We start from the raw sequence: 23,440 nt of genomic DNA on the forward strand, positions 1-23,440 counted from the left end.
TAAATTACAGTGAGCCTTTTCCAGCGGTAAATCCAGGTCAGGACTTTGACTAGACCATGGGTGACTGGCCGTCCTCCTTCATCAGAATTCATGGTTCCATTTATGACAGCAAGTTTTCCAGTTCCTGTAGCAGCAGTACAGCCCAGACCATCACTCTACCACACCATGCTTTATTGTTGCTATGATGCTGTTTTTCTGAAACGTGGTGTTACTGTAACGGGACACACACATGGCCGCCCACTGAGGCGTATGCCGGCGTATTAGGGCATTATATGTAGAAAAACGAAAAAGGAGAAATGTTCTGCCAAAAAACTCATTTTCCAGAAAGAGCTAGAACATTTCTGTTTTAAACTTTTCTGAGTTTGAAAAGTTGAAAATTTGCCAAGAAAAAGAACAAAATCTCTTAAATTTTGAGATTAATCTTAAATTTGCTATTAAGCGGAAATTTGTTCCTCTTTTTTATGTCTCTCTACTACGCCATCATATAAAAGTGAGGCAAACGTCCAAAAATAAAATATCAAACAAAACATGGAAATCAAGAAAGTGGCAACACTTTTCCACCCGCTGTTTGTGTTTAGACCAGTATGAGTATTTTTGGAGCTGTGTTTTCTAAAACCGGCGTCTCCTGCCTGAAGTCGGCGTTGTGTTTGTTCTCTGTAGTAAAACTGCTTCCTGGAAAACAATGCAGCATCTTTTCTCCTCCAGGTGTGGTTGTTCTTTGTCTTTACCTGTCAACGTGTCAGTCTTATGGGTGTTTTTTTCCTGTGTGGTCAGTCAGTGAGCAGGGGAGTCACTCAACCAGTATCTAGGGGTGCGTGTGTGTGCGTGTGCGTGTGTGTGCAGTAAAGGTCAGCTTGATGAGTTCAGGAATGACAGGAAACAATGAACCTTTCCAGGTCCAGTAAATTAACCCATGTCAGGCGCTGCTCATTCCTGCTGATCAATACTGAACACTTTGCTTTCAGAAAATGAGGGTCATCCTCCTCGGGCCGCGGCCTCCCGGGGGACGGACAGGAACGCTGATAAAACAATCACCATAAAGAGGTTCCACGCTCTAAAGAGACGCCGCAGAGTGTGTGTGTGTCCGTGTGTGTGCTGGAGTCGCTCGTCCTCCTGCAGGCCCTCAGCGCTGCTTGCTCTGCTCTGACAGCGCTGAGGTCGATAAAGTGGATTTGAGATATAAATGTTGCCCAAAGCCCTCTCCATCAGTTTAAGACACCTGCAGGCGGGAGCGCGGTGACACAGAGACCCCCCTCGGAGCGAGCCGGTCCCCAACGGAGCGCGCCGAAGTGCTGCATGTAAGATTTCACTGCTTTGGTGTTTATTTTTATCTCCCCACATTATATCCAGAAGCAATTCAAGAGCAGGGAGGATTGTTGGAGAGAAATATAGTTTAGAACAATGTGAGGCAGAGGAAATATGGCTCCTGTTTTTAAAAATAAAATTATGATACATCACAGTCCAAGACACAAAGCAATGATACTTTATATTAGCAAAAAGGTATTATGAGTTATTAATGAATTATCTGGCAAATATAAACGTACAATGGATCAATATGTAGTTCTCATGTGACGTCACACTTCCTGGAACTTTGTAGCTGACAGCCATTTTGGTAGGCAGTTGCTATGACAACAATAAACAACCTTAGAGGCTGTTATTTAAGGTTGTTAAGCCCCATTAATTCCCACAAAGCCATAATTAAATTGCCTGGACTAAACTCTTTCTAAAGTCTGGCTCATATTAGACATATTTTTAATGTTACTATGCATTATTTAATGAAATGTTGAATATGTTTATTGAAATTTGGCCCTAAATAAACTCCATGGGTAACATCACTATGATGCTGTAAATAAACAGAAGAATGTTTTTGTTGACTTTGAGGTTTTGTGTAAAAAAATGTCACTAAATGATAGTTTTAATCCAACCTGTCAGACCTACAGTAGATACTGGGTTGGTTTTTCCTTTAGTCTCATGTAACTTTGTGTTTCTTTTTAGTCTCATGTAACTTTGTGTTTCTTTTTCCAGCGTTTTTCTTACACAATCTGCTGAAAATAACATCAGATCCTACAGAAAAAAAATTGCACTAATTTATTTGATTTTAGTTCTTTTCATTTTCTCGGCCTTGGAGTATTGTTGACCTGATGGTTTTGGCCCACGTGACAAAAAGTTTGGACACCCCTGTTATAATCCAACCAACCAGACCTTTGGACACCTTGCATGTTATCGTTTAATCAGCAGATTTTGCGCATGTCCACAACGCTGGAGGGCAAAACTGTCGCAGTGGAGCAACTCCGTTAACTAAATGAAACATGGAGACGTAGGTATTATTAAATTAGCTCAGTGCGCCACAGCAAAGTGGACAGTAATGCAGAAAAACCGTTGAAGAAGAACTCAAGACCACTTGAATTCTTCTTTTCTCTCTCTCGCCTACGCTACACACAGACTTGTTGCCATAGCGAGCAACGGCTTTTTCTGGTTTTGTTTCTGAACCGAAACACCGAATTCCACATCTGCATGTTATGGTTGTCAAAGTCAAGCTAGCATAACTAACCTAGTTCCCTCCCCCTTGCTGTTTCTTTCTAATTAAAGTCTTTTCCTGACCTTATAATCTAGATGTCGAAGTTTTGACATTTAGTAGCAAAGCACTGCGCCCCTTTTTCTTTTATATATCATGCGTACATTTAAGATTTTGGTGTTATGTTTTGCCAGCAGCTTTTTGCCCTCCAGCAGGGAACTGAGAGTTTGCACGTGACGACACGCTGCAATGTGTTTATAGTGGAGAATGGATTGTGTTTTCTTCATTCTTTATCTTGTACGCTACTGTAACCGCTTGCTTCTTATCTCAACACTTCGCCGTAGCATTTTCTGTCACAATCCTCTGAAAATGGACACACTCGTCCTCCCCGCCGCCTGACCTCAGCTCGTGGGTTTCTGCCAGCTGCCCAGAGGATCTGAAAGGCTTAGATAAACGAAGCTAGAAGCCGGTCGAGGCTGGCCCATTGGCCCGGAGAAAGTGCTTGGAGCAGCAGATGCAGTGGCGGCTCAGGGAGCCCTTTTTCCATTAGGAGTCATTTCCAGGTCCAAGCCCAGCCAGTGACAAAGTGGTCTCCGCGTCTTCATTTTCTGCTGATCTGGTGTTCGCCGGAGGGAAGGAGGGACTGTCATCAGTTACTCCTGCCGCCGCCCCCTAATTGCAGCCAACTGTCGATGTGCGCAATGGACCTTTTTCAGGCCTACATTATTTATTGGGAGAAAAATATTGTATTGATTCTGGATAGCATAGTGAGCTATAAGCGACGCTGCTAAAGAGCTGACAAGACACTTCAAAAACTTTGATCCCGCTTCTGTAACTGTATGTTATGGAAATAAAAAAAACGAATGTTTTGCAGAACATCCATGATCCTGCTGCAGCTGTTTCGTGTTTCACACTGAACTGATGGCAATAATCTATAAAAAAGACCAAAAGAAAGTGTTTCTCTGGTCCGCAATGGATTGTCGTAAGTCAATCATCTTTGATTAAAATTACAAAAAGCAGGTAAACACAAAGTTTTTTCACACTAACACACAAACCTACCAATAAAGTTTGCAGTTTCCACCTTTAGGGTCTCTCAGTTGTTCAATATGGAGATTGATTTAAAGTTGGAATATAAGTCAAGTTTATTTGAACAACACATTTCAGTTACAAGGAGGTTCAAAACACACAAAGTCATAAAAACATCATACAGTCGCCGTTTGAGAAACCAGTAACAAACATTACATTTTGTCAGGTGCCATCATCAAAATCATCAATATATGCTGGTCAGTGTCCCACTATAATCTGGTATACTGGTATAATCTGTACTTACTGTTTATAAGAGATAAAACCTCTCAGTTTGAATGATTTGTTTTGGTTTAAACAAACAGAGCAAAACTTAGTGAGCGGCTTTTACTGTAGCTGTGTTTAAAACAGAAAATAACATAAATTTATGTTTTTGTTTGTGTTGGAATATTTTACAGGTAATGATCTGCCTTTAGCTCTACTCTTCTCCTATATTCAGAGTTTTGCCTCAACAGATTGATGGATTGAACAATTTTCTCAGTGTTCAGGACCATAAAAGACGTGTTGTGTTTTAGCTGATCACTCTGGGCTCCACTGTAGCTCCACAGAGCAGCGGTACGTTACGGTCAGGCTGCAGCTTCTGGCGTCATGCAGTCTGTTGCACTGGTGCCCACACTCCCCGGCTTTTCTGCTAATAACTGAGCTAATTTTTTTGTTTAGCGCTGCTGCTAACTTTAGAGACATTTAGTGCACCAAGCGTTTCCCTTGAATGAAAATTTCCAGATAAATCCCAAAGCTCTAATTTACTTTGCTGTTTAATAAGCTTCCAGTTGAATAAAGTTCAACGTCTGTGTTGATGTTTTGGTTGTCGACTGTTGAGAATTTGTTTATTCAAGCTTTTATTTTGAAGTTTGCGCAGCAGTTCCATTTCCTCTCCTCGAGTTCTCCACCTGTGATGCGGTGCAGCAAATGAAGTTTACCCAGAATGCATCACTGTATTTCCATGGTAAACAGTGAGAGTCTATTCCCACCAGCCCTGTTCAGTCCGATTTAATCAAACTCTAATCCGTTTGTCTAGAAAGTCCAGTTCGTTTGGAGAGATGTGAATCCATAATCAAACTCTGATGCGGACTAAAAACGTGTGTGACGTTCACAGCATGTTGATGCCTGTTAGGCGTTTGGATTTGACCCTGCCTGCCCAGTGAGAGTCCAGATGGAGATGGAAACGCTGGACCACAGTGAACCATGCGGTACCGCTCAGTGGAAACGAAGCGCAGCAGAGTTGCTAAACAGGTCATTGAGGTTCTGGACAAGTCACAAAGTCGAGCCTGGTCCCAGTGTGGATTGGACTCATATAGTTGTGTGTCCAGGAAAACTATGTTAAGATGTAGACACGGAGAGGAAGGTGTTTAGTTTGGAAAGCTAATGGTGTCTTTTATGCAGATGATGTGGTTCTGTTGGCGTCTTCAAGCAGAAAAAGGTGCTGGATCTTCAGCGCGTCTGAAGCTGAGAAGTTCAAGTATCTGAGCTCAAAGCTCACGAGTTTGGTAGGTTAGAACTGGAGATGGATATACGATGAAGCCATCAGATATGATGCTATTTAAAAATAAATTACAGATAAAAACAGGTAAAATCTTCTCTTTTCATCTCAACCTTAAACATCTTGGGAATGTGACACCAATCAAACGCTACATTTGACATGGGAAGACATCAATTAAAAAAAAGTCATGTTTTTTGATTAAAAGATTTTGCGCTGTATGAGTTGGTGTTTCAGCCGTATCCAAAGATGTATTTTGGAGAACTGTGGGATGTTTCTACTGGTAAAAACTGGACAAAAACAAACTACAAACTACAAAGAAGACTATTTCCTGTCGCCTTCTTTATGTTTTTTTTTTTCTGACAATGTGCAGCTGGCTCCACGTCCTGGCTTTGAACGTGTTGAATCCATAGAGCTTATGTAAAATGGCCAACTACAACTTCCCCAAAACGCTGCATACGTAGCTGCTCCCATGTAGGCGGAGCTTGACGCTCCTACAGGTGAATAAGACCCAGAATCTCCTCTGACTGGCTGATAGTTGATTATCACTAGTGCCATCTAACTGGCTACATTCGTCATTGATTTTTAAGAACTTATTGCTTGAACAAGCTTGCTAACTTGTGATTTTAATTTAATTTCTTATTTAATGGAAATGCTGCAATTCCAAAATAGTGTTGTTTCGACATTAGCAGAATATCGACAATGATTTGCAAACATTTGTAGTGGAAACGCAGCTGGTGTCCTCCACACCAAAAGGAGTTAAGGATGTCGCCTTGGTGACTAGTTCTGGAGGTTTTCTGCACTAAATCTCCACCTGGCAGATCCAGGTAACAAACTGTTGTTTGAGAAGCGAAGGGTGAACCCAAACCCTCCCGGACCCGTTACCCCTGCGACCCAATTTCAGGTGTCATTTAGAAAAGAAAAAAAAAACCTCAATTCATGATATGTTGCTCCAAAAGAACCAGACTTTCTGGTAATCTTTTCAACTGGTTTTGATCAAGAGCTCTCCCAGCTTGCTGTTTCTTTTTTCCTCTCATTTTACCTCATAAATAATTTTGTACGGCTTCAAAACTCTTCTTTTGTCCTACAGTTTTCTTTCAGCACTGCACAAAGTCTTCTCATGATCAGTTAAATGACATTAAATCAGTGTAAAAGCAGCAAGATATCTGAAGGAAACTATGAAAGATCTTCAGAAAGTCTAGGTGACTGGTGATCAAATTCACTTTAAAGTCAGGAAACATAGTATAAAGAAATTAGAGGTGGATTTAAACTTTTATACAGTACTCCATGATCTGTGCCTGTTTCAGCATGTTATCATAAACCTGGCTGCCATTTTTATGTGATTTAGAGCCCTCGCTTCATGCCCCGTTTTGTACGTCTTTCTTGTTTTCACCGCGTCATCAAACTCCCTCCAGTTGTGGCGCATTAGACAAATGTCTTCACCATCCTTTTCCAGTGCGGTGACCTCACCACCTGCACAGACTCCGGGTTTGTTGTGCAAGCAGGTTCGAACCTTTTCGAACAGATTTAAGGCTGGCTTGTTTTTGGCACTCACAGAACTGCAGGTGTGATGTGAAAAGCCTGAATGCGGCGCTGGATGTCAACATTGAAAGCTTAATGAAACACGTAGAGCTTTATGTGTTGAATGCAACTTTTAAGACCTTTTTACATAGTTAGAAATCAAAGCAGGGCAAATATGAAGTATAGCAGACGATAGTCATCACCGCAATAACAAAGAGAAATCACGTTGTTAAACGCACCCAGAGTATCGTTTCACTGCGAAAACAACAATTCTTACCAAGTATTTTTAGTCTAGTTTCTACCTCAGATATCTTAGTACACTTGAAATAAAACAAAACTAACAAGTAGAGATGGAAATCTTTCAGTCTAGTGATTCGATTGAGATTTTTAGGGGCACAATTCGATTCAGATACCAATTTTCCTTTTCAAACTGTCTAGCTAAGCTAATTTTGCTATCGGCAGTGAGTATTATAGTAAATATCACTTATATTTGTCTTAGTATTACACAGAGGTGGTAGAGTACTCAAAAGTTATAATCAAGTAAGTTGTAAAGTACCCATATTGCTTTAAATAGGAATGAGGTGAGAGCTAGTTCTAAGCTTGTAGCTTTTTATTGTTGTCATAGCAACTACGTACTGCCTACTGAGATGGCTGTCAGTTACAAAGTCCCCAGAAACACGACGTAGCTTGAGAACAACGTATTGGAGTCTGTTTTAAGTCAATAATTCCTTATTATTGATGAAAAAGTGCTAGTTCTATTGGTAGATTATTTCACTTATAACATGGGAAAATGTCTTATTAGCTAGTTACATACATGTTTGTGAGTTTTGTCTTATTGTAGGTGTCCTAAGATGTTTGCAGTAGAAATTAGACCAATAATACTGGGTAAGATTTTGCAGTGTTTCCAGATCGACCTTAAAATAAACTCTCCAGCTGCGTGAGGTGACTGAAGGTAAAAGCCTTTCTGCTTCCCTGTGCCTAGCATACCTGCGATGTTTGAGTCCACGTAATTGAAAAAAGGCGAGAGGGTTTCCTTGCCAGCACATGGCCTCCCCATTTAAGGTAATGTTTGAGCTGCGAAAGCGGTTAATGACTCCAAGTTCCTGGGAGCTGGCAGCACAACAACAACTACCCAGAGCGGTGCCTGAGAGCGCCCCGGGATGCTGTCCCCTTCCCTTCTCTTCCACGCAGCTGTGAAAAGTTTAAAAAGCCCGACCCCATAACATGAAACGGTGAGGGTGAGTACAAGTACAATTAAAAGGGGGGAAAAATATTGCTTTGGCATCCTGAGGTCATTATCCTCAGTTTATTGCCATTTGTACAGTGCTTTTATTTTGCTTTATATGAGAAGGGTTGGCCTTTAATTGCATCATTTGCTTGTTTTTCCCCTTGCAGCATTTTTAATTTCTGGATGCTTGCATGCGTCAAGGGAGCAGAAAGCCAATGGCTCTGTGAGTTTTCCCAAACGGAACGCTGTGTCCGATACTAAAATCCTTTGACCCGGGAGTTGTGCATGCACTTAATGACACGAGGAGCGTTTCAAAGTTTATGTCTACTAATTTTGCTTGTGCACAAACTGCTAATTTCCTGTCCTACAAAGAAAATAGAATTATTAGCATTTTATTAGTCTATCCTGTAATATAAGTTCAACAAACGTGGCGCACTGCGTCATACTTAGCAGCTGCACCAGAACCCAATCAATCTAATTAGATGTACAATAAGAACGTTGTCCAATTCATAAATATATATAAAACATGAGACGAATTCAATAGGATTCGTTTTGTGGCCAGAGAAGGAAGCGCAGCTGAGTGCATTGAGCCGTCTGTCATGAGGCGACAGTGAACAGGAGCAACTGCACTTTAACAAAACAACAAACACATTTAGTAATCAGACATTGAGTTTTTCTAAATCATAATTTAGAAATACTTATATTTCTAATCAAAATTAACCAAACTGCAGCCGTCCAAGAACATTTCTGACACCACAAAGTGGAGAAAAGTAGAATTTTGACAAATATATAACCTCTAATTAAAAAACCTGTTTATCCACAGGACAGATAAAAGTCATATTTAATATATTAGAATCTTATTACAATCTTAATCCTGGCAAGTGAAACACATAATGCAGGTTAATTGCACCTAGTTTTAAGCCTTTATTTCAGCTCATTTTGTTTTTCTGTTTATAGCCAATGAAAACAAAAATATCACATTAAAACAATAAAACTTTTTAATACAGAAATGTGGATTTAATGAAAATCATCTTTAATCCCTGCTTAAAGATCATTATTTTGTGGTTAAAGTATTAAATGATGTCTTTTCTCTTCCTTTCTGACTTGTGTTTTTCCTCCACCAGCGATCGGTGCCAGGGATGTTCAGAGAGACAGATTTTGTTTTTTTAGTTTTTTTAGCAGGTCAACATGCAGTGTGAACACAGAGATGTCTTTGTTTCCTCTCACTGTCTCTCTGAATGATATTCCTGAACCTATGTATTTGATCTAACATACTTTTGGATGTTTATATATATATATATATATATATATAATTATCGTTCATAACTAAAATCACAGTGTTCGACATGTTTAAAATATTTGGACAAATATCTGCATCAGCATTAAAGGAATCAGTCTTGACCCAGCTTTTATTTTGGTAGTCAACTTCTGGTTATTGTCAAGGGAATTTGCATATTAGTTAAATATTTAGTTTTAAAAAATATATTTAGCTAGTTCAGAGCTAAATGTTTAGCATGGAGCTGAATATTTAAATTGGAGATAAATGTTTAGTTGGTTAACTAAATACTTAACTTGCTAATCGAATATTTAGTTTGAAACTGTGACATTAATAAATAAATGAATAACATGGTGAAAAAATGACAGAAAACTGAATCCCCATTTTTCTCCTATAACAGGCTAAATCTAAAAAAATATTGCTGTTAATAATTTAGGGTTGCTAACTAAATGTTAAGTTTGAAACTAAATATTTAAATTGGAGCTAAATATTTAGTTGTTTAGCTTGCTAACTAAATATTTAGTTTGAAACTTGACATTTATAAATGAAGGAATAACATGGTGAAAATATGGCTTTGAAAAACAAACCCCTGTTTTTCTTTCATAAAAAGCTAAATATCAAAATTATTGTCTCATTTTACAAACAGCAGATGATAAACACAACTCCTCCTTGCAAAACATATTACATTTTCTGTAGCCCCCTTACGTTGCTGTGGAAAAAATAACATCTAAATAGACTTGTATTTACTTTGTCTTCATTTTTAGAATAGCTTTTGTAAATCAAATACTATTGTGGTTATTTTTCATGTGCACATTAATCCCATGTTTATTTTTTATTTTTTTGCATTAAATTTGGGGAGATTTTGCTTTTTCTGTGAGCTTTTTGACGTCGGTGAAATGCTTCGGTCGGAGTTTGCAGCTCCTTGGAAAATATGTCTATATTTTGGGCTCATTAGAGGAGCGTGCGCCCAGCGGAGTGAGCAGGTCTTCGCAGGGCTTCGAAGCACCGCTGATGTAATTAGAAACTGCTTCACGTAACGCATTACGGTGCTCTTTCTTTTCTGAACAAAGCAGCAAATACATCTTTATCTGCCTTCACACTGACACTAATTTAACCCATATTGTTTCCAAAAATATTTTAGAAAATAAAAACTACTAGGGCAAAAGATGATAGAGGCTAATTAAATGATAGTCCCTCCCCTTTTGTAGCTAAATAATGATCAGCAGGAAAGCAGAGTGTGCTAATAGATATGTTGGAGGTATTAAAGGAATCAGCGGCAGCGTAAATAGAGCCAGAATTGATGGTGAAATATGCTGATTTTATGGTTTTGCTGCTGTTATTTGGAGGCAGAGTCCAGTGTGGGAGTGATCATTATGAGATCTTACGAATGAATGGGAATTATTGTTATTCTGGAGGCTTACAGGAGTCCAGGCTTCACACTGAAACCTTAATTAAGAGCTGCAGCCTTAACACCCGATAAAATCGTCATATTTTGCTCTTTTTATCAAAGCAGATTTAAATGTATTTATCCCAGCAAGTCGAGGAGGAAGAATCTGAACCTGAAGTACTGGCTGTCCTTCAGGTTGTCCGTGTCGTTTTCACGGTTTTTAAAAAAGCCTTTTTATCCCATTTGCATGCAACTTTTTCCTGTTTGGCCTGATCCGGATAGAAATCAATGTCGGTTAGGTTGTTAATATGATTATGTGGAATCTGGAATTGATCTTTACTCTTAAGCCAGTCAATGTCATTTAGGTGCGAGTCTGTGCGTTCCTTCACGCTAAATCAGATTAATACCTCATCACCCAGGATGATGGTGGAGAAACAGTCAGCCTCAGATTTTATTTTTATATCCCAAAAAATACTTTTACCTCCTCTTGCATCTGTTGTATTTTTCTAAAGCAAACTTGCTTAAAATGCTTTTTTTTTTTTTTTTGCACTTTAGGAACCTGTATGTCATCTTTTAGATTATTTTGTTAAATGTTTTAAGTGTAACTGCATTGTCTTGCAAAACTTAATTATTTTAAAATTAAAGCTACTGGTTTTATGAATATGATTATGTCATAGTTGCTTGAAAAATGTAGGAAAACACATTTTTAAATCAAAATGACCTCAAAATCAGTGATTCAGTAAATTTTATTTCATGAATAAAATGATGTACTAATACAAGTTTTATGAGTGAAGCACTTTCAGAATGATTTGTGTTTTAGCCAAACAAAAATTGAAGCTAAAACAAAAAGTAGAGGGAGAGTAGAGAACCTGTGATCACGAAGTCTCACGAAGTCTCACTGCATCCAGCTAATCCAACGCTTTGCCTCGTCTGCCTTCGAAGACACTCCTACTCCTCATGTGATCTGATTAACGTTTTCCACAAGATTCTAGCCCAGGCCAATTATGAAAGCCAAGTTTTACACACAGTTTCAACGTATCCCATCATTTTGAGGCTGTTAACATCAGTCACTGATTCTCAACAGTTTGAATATAAAAAATAAAAAAGGTCAGCCAAATTAATTTAAAATCACCCTGGACTCTCCTGCTCCAACTACATTTTAGAAAACGATTAAATTGTGTAATATAATACAATACATTTCTTAAAACATATTTTTCTTACCATTTACAACAAGGGCGTCTAAAGTGCGGCCCGGGGGCCATTTGTGGTCTTGGAAACGATTCTGGCAGGTCCTTGATCACAATTTAAGACAGATTTAAATTTGGTTTGCCAGCCAAATATGCTTTTAAAAGCAATGTTGGGGTGTAATTCTCACTTATGCCAGGCTTTTCTAAAAAGCAGTGTAACATCTTACACACAAAGTATTCATCCAGGTTTCTGCTTTAAATTACATTTATTTTAATAGTGAAAGAGACACCATCCTGTGATTTGTAATAAAATGCAGACCTGGGCATGGCCATTTATTACACCTGACAAAATTAAGTAAAAGTGAACCTTAAAACATAAAACAGATAATAGATCAACCTGAAATATTTTGGCAATTATGTTTTTGAAACCTTTTTTTATGTATTAAATCTACAATGATTTACAGATCCCTTGTCTACAGAAATTTCACTGCTTTATTTATGTTATTAACATAGTTTTTGCAATTATATTTAAAAAGAATAATACAATAAAAAACCTCTGCAGCCCCCAGAGTACTTTAAGCTTGACATTTTTGGCCCTCGCGCCAATAAGCTCCAGAAGTTATTGCGATAACTGATAATATTGTTATTTTTACACCATTTTCAGGTAATATAATGATAATGACATAATAATGCAATAACACATTCTCAAATATTAATAAACTTTAAATTCTAATGGACATTTAACTCTAGAGCTGGAAGACATTTTAAAACATCTGAAGTAAATAAACAAAACAACAAATAAAATAAATCATCAAGTGTCTATAAACAGAAATGCAAAAAAAGGACCAAAGCATCAGACTGAAGACTTTTATTATCTAATTTTTGGTAGAAAGAAAATAGAAAAATGAAGAATCATGCAAATGGAAATTACTGAGCTTGTTTAAATTTAAATGCGATTAATTGATTCACTGGTTATTGAGACACGCCTGCACTACGAGTAACAAGCATGATGGCATAAACTGAGGTTTTGTTTTGTTCTCTGCGGAGGAAGAAAAACAGCGATTGTGGGTCCAGAAGAGGGTGCCATAGATCAGAATCCCAACATGCTCTTCCTTTTCTTTTCCCCAGTTTTCCGTCTGCCATGACACCGTCGGGGGGGAAAAACCCATAAATTCACATGCAGATCTGACTGACGCTCCTCTGCAGCTAATTCAACAACAGTCCAGCAGGGTTAATTATCACCCAGAAAAAACGGGGAAAATATATATTTCACCAGCGAGGAGAAGTAATTACGCTTTTATCCACAACAATGTATGCATTATTTTTTGGCTATTTTTCTCCTTCCACCCTCTCCGTCTCTGTTTCTCCTCAGAACCATTGTGAGTCCCGTCCCGCTGGACCTAGGTGAGGAGTTATTTCTGCATCTGGCTTGAGGTTCCACTGAGCTTTTACATAATCAAATCAATATTGCTATGATTCACCCTCTGGCAACGACTGCCTCGTCCAAGTTTTGCTGGCGATGTTTGGCAGCTTATGAGATAAAAAAGACAGAGAGAGAGTGAGAAGGGGAGAAAAAAAAGCCCTTAGTTAAAAATCTCTCGGCTATTGATTTCTTGCCTTGTTGGTCCTCTACCTACCACCCGACTTTCTCATTGCCCTGTTTTTTTTTTCTTTCTTCCCTTTGTTGAGCCCTGTGCGTTCCAGGTGCAATTTTTCAGTCAGGTAAATAAAGAAGTGGTCTGACAGTGAGGTGGGGCCCCGGGCCGAGGAGGGGCCCCACCTCACTCCTCGCTGAGGTTTCTCAGCGAGGAGGCGAGGCAACCCGCTGTGTGATCCATCTTGATAAGATGACGGGTTATGGACAGGAGCAGCACACCAAACAAAATCTTCCATAAAAGCAGAAATGACAGCCAAACGTCGAAAAGGAATAAAAAAAAGAATCACACCCACCGATTTCTGAAACACAAAGCCCTTGAAAATACAACAGTGGAGAGAAGATCAGTCCGACTGAACTGTGTAGCTGAATCATTGCGAGGCTTAAAAGAAAAGAAACACGATGTGCTGCAAAGTGTGTTAAACCAACGGTGTCCAAAGTGCGGGCAGAGGGCCATTTGTGGCCCTCAGAACGCTTTTGGGCAGCCTTTGATCTCAATTCAAGAATACCCTAAACTTAAAATTTTATTTGTATGCCAAAACGTTCAAAAGGGAGACAATTAAAATCTTAAAATGGAAAATCTAAGCAGTTCTGTCATAACAACAAATTTTGCTGGATGATAAATAGTCCCTGAAGTTATTGCAATAAACAATAATGTTATTTTTTAACTAAATTTAAGTTAAATAATGCAAGAATGCATTCTCAAAAATCAATAAACTTTAAATTAAGATGAATACTGGAACTGGAAGATATTTTAAATATCCAAAATAAATAAACAAAGCAACAGACGCAACAAATAAATGTACTATGAAGTCTCTGTAAACAAAATTATCCTTCAAAAATAAAGGGCTACTTGAGACCAACGCACCAAACTGAAGAATTTTGTCATCCAGTTTTTAGTAGTTATAGCAAGAAAAGAGAAAAATTATAAGTCATGCAAATGGAAATTATTGAGCTCGAATTGTGCGATTAATTTATTGATTATTATGACAAACTTAAGTCTAAGTATTGATCCAGGTTTTTGCTTCCAACTTAAAGTAGATTATTAGATTAAATTGGCATCCAGTGGCTTTTACTAATTTAATGAACTTAGCAAAATATGGCAAAATTGATTCATATCCTGTTTTTGTTGCTGAAAAGACAAAAATAAAAAGAGGATCAATCTGAGAAATTTATAATATGGTTTGGTGCTTTTTAAAAATTAAATCTGGGAAACCTGCAAGACTATTTCTGTTTAATCTCTACAATAATTTATGTTTTCACAGAAATCTGATTGCTTTGCCTATTTCATTATTATATTGAGAGTTGAATTGATTGTTTATTTACATTTATTAGCTGCCAGCTCTGAGACCTTCCTCCTGACTGACTGGTTGTTTTGGTCGGCTGCAGCTTGAGGACCAGCTCCCTGCTGGAGGGCTGAAAAGCTGCTCACAGATGATGACTAGTGTTAGTTTTAGCTGTTAAGTCGTCAGCATAGGGAGTTAAATCTTAAATTTACATGACATAAGGAAGAGAAGGGAATGTAGGGCTTTGCCACTAATTGCCAACACAACGACAACTAAAAAGTTTTAATTATAAGTTTTAAATAAAGAAAATAGCAAGGGAGAGTTATGCTAGCTTGACATTAACAAACTTAACACGTAGCTGTGCTGTGGATTTCTGTATGTTTTGACTAACTTAGAAAAAGACGACCTACACAGCATTTCTGACAGCTCATCAGTAGAGCAGGTGTTTTAAATGATCAGCCACCACTGTGTTCAGACGATCGTCTAATAATTGCAAAATAAACGTCCAGCCTGAAAACATAAAACTCTAACAGACTGAATATTCTGCTCTTTGTGTGGGAAATGTTTGTGTATTTTGTGGTGTTGACTATACGCTAGATGAGCTGTTGTCAGTCAGTTGTTATGGCAACAGGTCTGCGTGTAGCGCTAAGCCGACAGAGACTGAGAAAAAATAAGAATGAGTGGTTTTGAGTTGTTCTTTAACAGTTTTTCTGTGTGATTTTTCCCTTTGCTGTGGCGCATCGCACTAGATTAATTATAACTCCAGGTTTCCAAGCAAGAGGATTGTCTTTTAGCCCTTTGGCATTGGCGCATGCACGAAATTTCCAGATGTAAACAATAACATGCAATGTGCCTATACTCCAGTTAACTGTTATTTGATTAATAAGTTAGCGGATTAATCCACAAAAACCATAATTTTGGTTGTAACCTGGGGTATGAATACTTTTCTGAGGCCTGTGTAAGGTCTGAGCTGTGATTAACCGCAGTGGAATGAGCGCAGACAGATGATGTTTGCTTATCTCCTAAATCATGCCCAGATATGACTTATTTAAAGGCTTGTTGAAGCTCTTCCAGCCGTTTCATCTTCATCCTCTCGTTCTGTCTGGACAGGTTCACCACAGCCCTCCTTTTTTCCCCGGCAGAACATAAATCCTCTCCTTTTGTCACTTCAATCAGCCTCCTTTCCTCCGGTGTGTGTGAGGAATGTGAGTGTGTGTTAGGGTTGGGTGGACCGTTGGGGCGAGGTGACAGGAGGTGAGGAGTGTATACGCCACATATCGTATCGCATTGATTGGGTCCATTTGGTGGACTGAACATGAACCCAATAATCAGATCTTGCTTAAGCACGCGCTTCCTCAGTAATTGACTCTCGCGTATTGATTAAGATGTTGATGTGTCCCAGTCCTGCTCCTGTGCTAATGCAGCCGAGAATGAGCCCGACACGAAGATCAGCGCGGGCGCACGAACACACAGCGCCGGAACAAGGCTGTCATTGGGCTCACTCTAATAGATAAAGCTGTCATGCCGATGCTGCGGCGTCTCACCGGGCCTGCAGACCAAATTAGCCAGTCGATAACGTATGTAGAAAAGGTAAAGAGAAAGCAACACTGACAGGAAAAGGGGGGGAAATGTTAGTGACATGCAAAATACAAGCGGTTTTTATTAAAAGGTCAGCTTGTTTGGGTTTGGTGTTGGTTTTTATCGATCCATTAGCTGTTTGAATCCTTTCTTTGTTTTAACATTACAACACAGCTTTACAGTTTGGGTAAAGCTCTGCAATGTGATTGGACTGTAGCAGTTTGTTATTCTGCATATTTTGGCATTGATCCAATACCAAGTCAATACCGGGCAAATATTGCTAAAAGACACGTTGCATTTTATTGCTTACACCTGGAAATTTCCGCATGCGCAAAACACTGAAAGAGAAAATGAAACATTTTTTACTTGCCATCCATAGCTGCGCTGCCGCGGTACAACAATTTCATTAAATAAAACCTGGAGATGCAGGTATTATTAATTTAGTGCAGGGCTCCACAGCAAGGGGGAAAATAACAAAAGAAACCCTAGAAGAGCTAAAAGCACTGATTTTATTTTTTCTCACTCTCTGCATTGGAACAAAGCCGTTGTCATAGCAACTGACTGACAATGGCTCCACTAGCGTTTCAAGATTCAACACCAAAAAACAAACATTTCCCACACAAGGTCAGTTATAGTTTCATATACAGTCTTTACATTTTCAGGACGTTTATTTTGTGATAATTAACAAGGAATCATCTGAACACAGCGCTGGCTGATTAAGCTAATTTTACACCTGCTTTACTGACGATCTGTCAGAGTCGCTGTGTGGGTCGCCGTTTCTTTAACTGAACCGAAACAGACAGAATTCCACAGCATGTCTTCATGTTAAGGTTGTCAAAGTCAAGCTAGCGTAACTGACCTATTTATTTGCTTCTTTTTTTTTTTATTAAAACTTTACTTGACCTTGTTATCTAGTTATTGCTGAGTTGAGTTAGTAGCAAAACACTGTCTCTTTTCATTTAATATATCATTTAAGATTGAGTACGGTATTTTGACAAGTTGACTGTTAAAACCAACGGCAGTCATCGTCGTCAGCCAACAGTTTTTTATTTTGCGCGTGACGTCACGCTGCAAGGTGACTCTGTATACCCATAGGCAGTATTATGCAACCTGACAGCTGATAAGCTTACATTTTATCAGAGGTGTATGTAATTTATAGATCCACTTTAAAAGTTCAGTGGTGGTTGATTTGCAAACTTTAAATTTGAAAAAAATTCTAATTAAACCTTGAAAATAAGCCATCAGTTTAGAAATTATTAGATGGTTTTCAAAACTAAAATGGACCAATAGATTTCCATTTTCAAAATTCACCTTGAAGACAACAAAACCTAACTACTGTGTTTAATTTTCTAGCAACACCTTGAAATTCTCGACTCTCCGTACTGTTGGACGTATGTAATTACAATCCTGTCTGGCAGGAAAACGTGAACTCAGGCACGAAAATCTCAAGCTATTGATTCATGACCTGCAGGCATGACTTTCACTGGGTTTCCTGCTGAAGGACAAGAAAACAAATACAGAGAATACCGTGTTGTCACTGCCTTTTTGCTCTTTAAAAAATAATGAATGTGTCACAATTAATCTACTTACATTTTAAAAAAAAATAAATGACAAAATAATCTGGAGTGAATTATTCTGAATAGATTTTTTTACTTTCAGTTTGAGTTGACGCCAACTGAAGATTTGTCACTTATATTTGTTATTTCATTTAGCCTTTCAGCATGTTTATTAAAATTATTTAAGGAAAATCAATAAAGTTTACTCATATGCCATTGTCACAAATTATCCCAATACTACTAATATTTTTTACAGCTGATTCACTGTTTCGTTGAGACGTAAAAGTTTGCCAGCAGTATTTAGAAAAAGACTTAGATTTTCAGAGTTCGACTGAATGCACAATCGACCAAACAATGGTGGTCAGCCTGAAAACCTCGGTCTCTGTTTGGCTGAAGTGAAACTCTGGTGCAGTTCGAATGCGAATGCTAAGTGGATCGCTTCAAAAACAGGAAACAAACCAATTTACTGCTGGAGTTTAATGTTGGGGAAAAGTTTGTGTCGCATCTTCATTCCGTTATGTGACTGAGGCTACCGCTAAGAAGCTGCTAATATAGCATTACTAGCTTGCTAGCTTTTTTGCATCAGTCATGGGAAAGCGTGAATTTGCTTTGAAACTGTATGAATGTTGTCTTTTACTCGCTAATTTTAGAACATTTCTGAAAGTTTTTTTCTCGTCAGTTTTTGACTTTTCCAAATTCAGTGAGGTTCAAAAGTCAAAAATATTTTTAGGATTTTTTTTTTACCCCTCCAGGGGGTCTTTTGTGGGCTCTAGTGTCCCTTATATGAAAGTAGGCTGACAGGAAACGGGGAAGGAGAGGGGGGAAGACATGCGGCAAATATCGTCGGGTCCGGGAGTCGAACCCGCGACGGCCGCGTTGAGGACTGAAGGCCTCCAAATATAGGTCGCGCTAACCGCTACGCCACCACGGCACGCCCAAGTTTTAGGATTTTTTTAATGAAAATTTGGAAAATTTCTAAACTTTTTCTAGACGCTTTCTGAGATTAATTTCAAAACTTGAGGTTGTTTCTGAAGTTTGACTTCTGGACATTTTCAAGTTTTTTCAAGAAAATTTCTGGGGTTAATCTAAGAATTTCAGATTTTTTTGTGGCAATTCTCAACTTCTGAATTCTCTGATTTACAAAAGTCAAACGTCTGATTCTTAGAAGAAAAAAAAAATCCATTTTGTTCTAGAAAATTTCTGAAATTATTCTCAAACTATTTTGTGGCAATGTTTGACACTCGTACCTAAACATTTCCAATTTTTTTCTCAAAATTTCTGTTAATCTCAAAATTTTGGAGTTTTATCTCATAAATTTCTGTTTTGTAAATTTTGAATTTGCAAAAGTCAAAAATATTTGACCTTTGCAAATTTTTGGAAATTAAGTCTTTTCTGGAAAATGTATGACAGTAATATAAAAATCTCTGGGTTTTTTTCAGGGAAACATGGTTCTCTTTTTGTTCTGCCTTTAATGGCCCTCAGACGTAGTTTCTGCATCTTGTTTAGGATTCAGACTGTAAAGCAGTTTGACTCCTGACACACGAAGCGTTTTTACTGTATGTTTCTGAATGCATTGGCCTCCAGCCTCCATCTTGATGCGTTCGGGCGTCTCCCATGTGGCCGATTCCATGAGCTCCTGAATGACAGTAGTTTCTGGTTTTACACTCCTTTGTTTTGTTGATTTGCATCACCTCAGAAAGGATCACACACCCACGGTCTCCCAGACTCAACCGTTCAGCTACGCAGGGTTACAGCAGCAGCGCTCCTGTTTGATATTAACCCTCATCTTGCTGGGACTGCGAGTCCCACGGCGGGGAAGATGCTGAGGATGATCTGGAGGAAGGATCGGTGTGTTTTGAGACGTAGATTTCTGTGTGTGTGGCCTTCAGGCCTCGGCTCGCCGCCCCGCTGGGACGGCCGCCTGTAGCGAGGTGAAGCATCACTCTGAACCGCTCCTTCCCTCCCAGGATCGGACCGGCACCTCTCCGCCGGCTGCGGGGAAGCCCGTCCCCTGGGCCGGTCGCCGTGTCTCGGATCGGCCCTGCGGCGGCTGCAGAGCAATAATCTTTGGCTTTTCGTTGCGCGTTGCCCCACGAACGCGTCTTGTGGCGGCCGGCTGTTGGGATCTGCCGTTTCTGCAGCAGAGGAATGCTGTGAGGGACGGTTTCCTGACGCTCCCTCCCTCCCTCTCCGCTGCCTTCGTCTCTCCTCCTCCAACATCGGCAGAATGCTTTAACCTCTCCGAAGACCTCGGCGTATCTGCGGTTATGGTGGCAGGAGTGGGATTGTTCACCTCAGCGGGACCTGAGTGGGAAATTTATTTAAAAAAGGAACGGCTTTTCGCTGTAAGACAAATTGAAACGCGGGGAGGCTGGAGAGGAATGTGGCTGTCAGAGTCAACAGCTGCTAGTTTCTCTCTTTTTTTGCTGTGAATAATCACTGAGGTTGACCCGTGGAAGCTGCGGATTGTGTAACGCACATCTCATAAAATTAAAGGTCAACGCAAACATATGGCGAAGCAACTCTTGACTTCCTTCAAAGCTGCTTTTGTGACCTCAATTAAATTATGGAAATAGAAACTCGAGGCAGACAGAATCACTGTTGTGTTTCGGTCTCTCTTTTTTTGTGTGGTTTTTATAATCCAGGTTCAATCGAAATAATGAATTAATGGATGCATTTTTCATAAACCTTCCGTGAAAAATGTGCTCCCTGATGCTAAAGAGCCCAAAATTTGAATATGGTCTCACGCGTGCACCGCACAGTCACAGTGCACTTGAAATAGCTTGTGGCTCAAAACATTTGAATTTCATATTTTCTTCTCTTATTTTGTGTGTGTCTGCATGAGAAAGCGAGGCAGAAACAAAGAGTGCACGCAACAAAGTGTCCTTGGCATCAGACCAAATCTATAATTTACACTTTTACATAATTGGACTTAGCCTTTGCTGCGTATTGATTGTTCATCCTCGCCTCCTTCTTTTCTGCAAGTGACAGAACAGTGTGGGTAAATATTTTTAATAAAGCGTTTGGGCAGAGATATTCTCCTTATCTCAGAATATAATGATGCAGAATCAGGTGAAAAGTGTGTCAGTGATTTTTATTACTGAGCTCTTATTTAATCGTTGATCGGTAAAGCAGAAGCCTCTCAGGTGGGTTTCTCATCAAATTTCACCATGTTGCAATGTAAGGGTGTCCGAACGCCGAATTGTAGAGAAAATGAAAATGAAACTAAAATCAAGCAAATAAAGTCAGCTAATTTTATAGTTTGTTGTCGGAAAGTGATTTTATGCAAAAGATTTTTCTTTATCAAAAGGAAGACAATTGGTTTTTAAATTGTTTAGGGCTCAATTGAACAAATGTTTCCGCAGTCAGAATATAATATTTCAAAACGCTTTAATAAATTCAGTAAAAGCTGATTTTCAGTAAAAAAAAAAAAGAAAGAAAGCTTGATTATAGAAGAATAAATATCTTTTGTTGTACTTAACATTTTGTATTGTAATTATGTCGGTAATAATTTCACACAAATTAAAAATAAAAAGTCCCCATCTGCATCAACCACCTGTATCATTCTGAATTCGCAGTTGGGGGCCATAAAACAATCAGTCCAAGGGCCACAAATGGCCCCTGAGCCGCACTTTGGACATCCCCGGTCTAATCTTTGCTTTTTGTGCCAGACACTCACGTAGGAAAACCGGAGTTCTGCCAAACTCCACACAGCGTAATAAAAATGTTAATTTTGACAGATACTACCATATGGGAGCAAGGATAATTTTTTATTCTCTACAAATTTCCAGTCAATTTTGCTGCGTTGAGAAGAAACCAGTGACCTCTGACCTGGTCAGAATTTATAAAACACATTTTATTCTTTAATTTGGTTCATATTTAGCTTTTTCTTGAACATTTCAGAAGGTTGGAGCGCGCAGACAGAGGGATCTTTGACCAATCGCTTTTGCACAGTCTGTCTGGATCAGAGGTCAGCGACCTTTTCAGTTCTAAGCGCCACTTCAGCCTCTGCTGAAAATAAATAAAACTGGAACTGAAGCTAGATTTTAAACAAATGTACCGATTAAAATGTTTTATTTTGACAAATAAAATTAAAGTGAAATTTATTTTATTTGTAAAAAAAGAAAGAAAATCATTTAACTATTTCAAAGATAAAACTTAGATTGAATGTAAAAAAACAAATTTAAAGAGGCATTACTACATAAAATCAACTTTTGAGCTTTAGATCATGTTGTAATGTTAATCCCTCATCAAAAATGTATCTGGATTCATGCATGTTTGAGAAATCCTTTAATCTCCATGGCAACCATTCAGCTGTGCAAAACGCCTGGGTGGACCTAGCCCCGCCTTTGAGGCCTAGCTCCTCCCACACTCAGCTCCTTCAGACTAAACAGTAGTAATTAGCAAACACCTCATTATAAGCCAATAAAGACTTTAAAGGGTTAATAGAGGAGGCGTCCACTTCCTGGAGGCGGAGTTTCAGAAAGAGCAGGTATTTTTTAAAGAGACAGCAGCCCAATTTCAAGGTGTTGAATCAGGAAGTAAAATTTCTTTTAATTCATATTTGACATATTTAACATTTTGATAATGACAAATGGCATAAGTGCCTGGAAAACACATAATACTGCCCCTTTAAAAAACCATGAACCATTAGTGCCCTTCTGTTGGGGATATTATATGCAAGTCTTGCATAAAAACATACAGAAAAATGTCTAAAACCCAAATTTTCTATTGCATTTATAAAAATTTCTAATTTGGTTTCTCTGAGAGTCACATATATGACACAGTTTCAGGACCAAAACCAAGACTATTGTGCAAATTGGAATTGTGAAAATAAATGTACATAATGGAAAAACGTGTTTTTCGATCAAAGGTTTTTGCAGTAGCATGTTGGGGTTTTGGCTGTATCAAGATTTATGTATTTGGTGGAACTGCAATGGAAATACTTTTTTCATGTCACACAAGTCACATGACCAATAACCGAATGTTTATATTGGCAGAAAAAACGACAGGAAATGGCAGGAGGATGATGTTTTTTCACTTATCACATGAACAAACTTATTCACAATTGACTGAGTTTGTTATTTAATTGAAATACTGAAATTGCCTTTGTGTTTTTTCAACATTATTAGCGGAACATAAAACATTTTGCAGGCAACACAGTGAGTGACCAGCCTAGGCATGCTAGTTGTTAGCCTCTCCATGACTAGCGCCAGCATATCCAATGCTAATGTTAGCCTATCCATGCTAATGCTAGCCAACCAATCCAGTCGTTGAACGGGTTTGGCATGCTAGTTATTAGCCTATTGAAAGCTAACTCAAGTGAGTAGCCTCCTTTGGTCTTATTTCAGGTGTACTAAGATATTTGCTCTAGTAAGGAGACCAATAATTCTTGGTGAGATTTTGTGTTTTTGCAGTGTAGTAGCAATGATCAATGAGTTTTGTATTTATTGACATGGGATTTTCTTCTCACTAAATAAATAAATTCAAATCCCAGGTTAGGTTTGTGAAATATTGCTTCTGTTTTGTCTCCTGACCTGTGGTACCAGTAGGTGTGGTATCGTTGCCTTTTATTTTAACTTTATTCGTCACAAACAACCAACGCAGCTGGTTTGTTCAAGAAAACTTTCTAAGAACTGGGGGGAAACGAGTTCAGATGGGTAGGAAGTCCCTGTTTTGTAGTCTCAGCACA

The 23,440-nt window shown here is 38.8% G+C and overlaps 1 long non-coding RNA gene across 1 annotated transcript; it reads left to right on the top strand.

The window, feature by feature from the left end:
- The first annotated feature begins 7,281 nt into the window (after positions 1-7,281).
- LOC114145198 (uncharacterized) lies at positions 7,282-23,170 on the top strand. The gene is made up of 3 exons (XR_003595628.1): positions 7,282-7,481; positions 7,659-7,663; positions 23,149-23,170. It is a non-coding gene; the product is annotated as an uncharacterized LOC114145198 (long non-coding RNA).
- The last annotated feature ends 270 nt before the right edge of the window (positions 23,171-23,440 follow it).

Source organism: Xiphophorus couchianus, chromosome 5 (assembly GCF_001444195.1).
Source record: "Xiphophorus couchianus chromosome 5, X_couchianus-1.0, whole genome shotgun sequence".
Classification (NCBI taxonomy): Eukaryota; Metazoa; Chordata; class Actinopteri; order Cyprinodontiformes; family Poeciliidae; genus Xiphophorus; species Xiphophorus couchianus.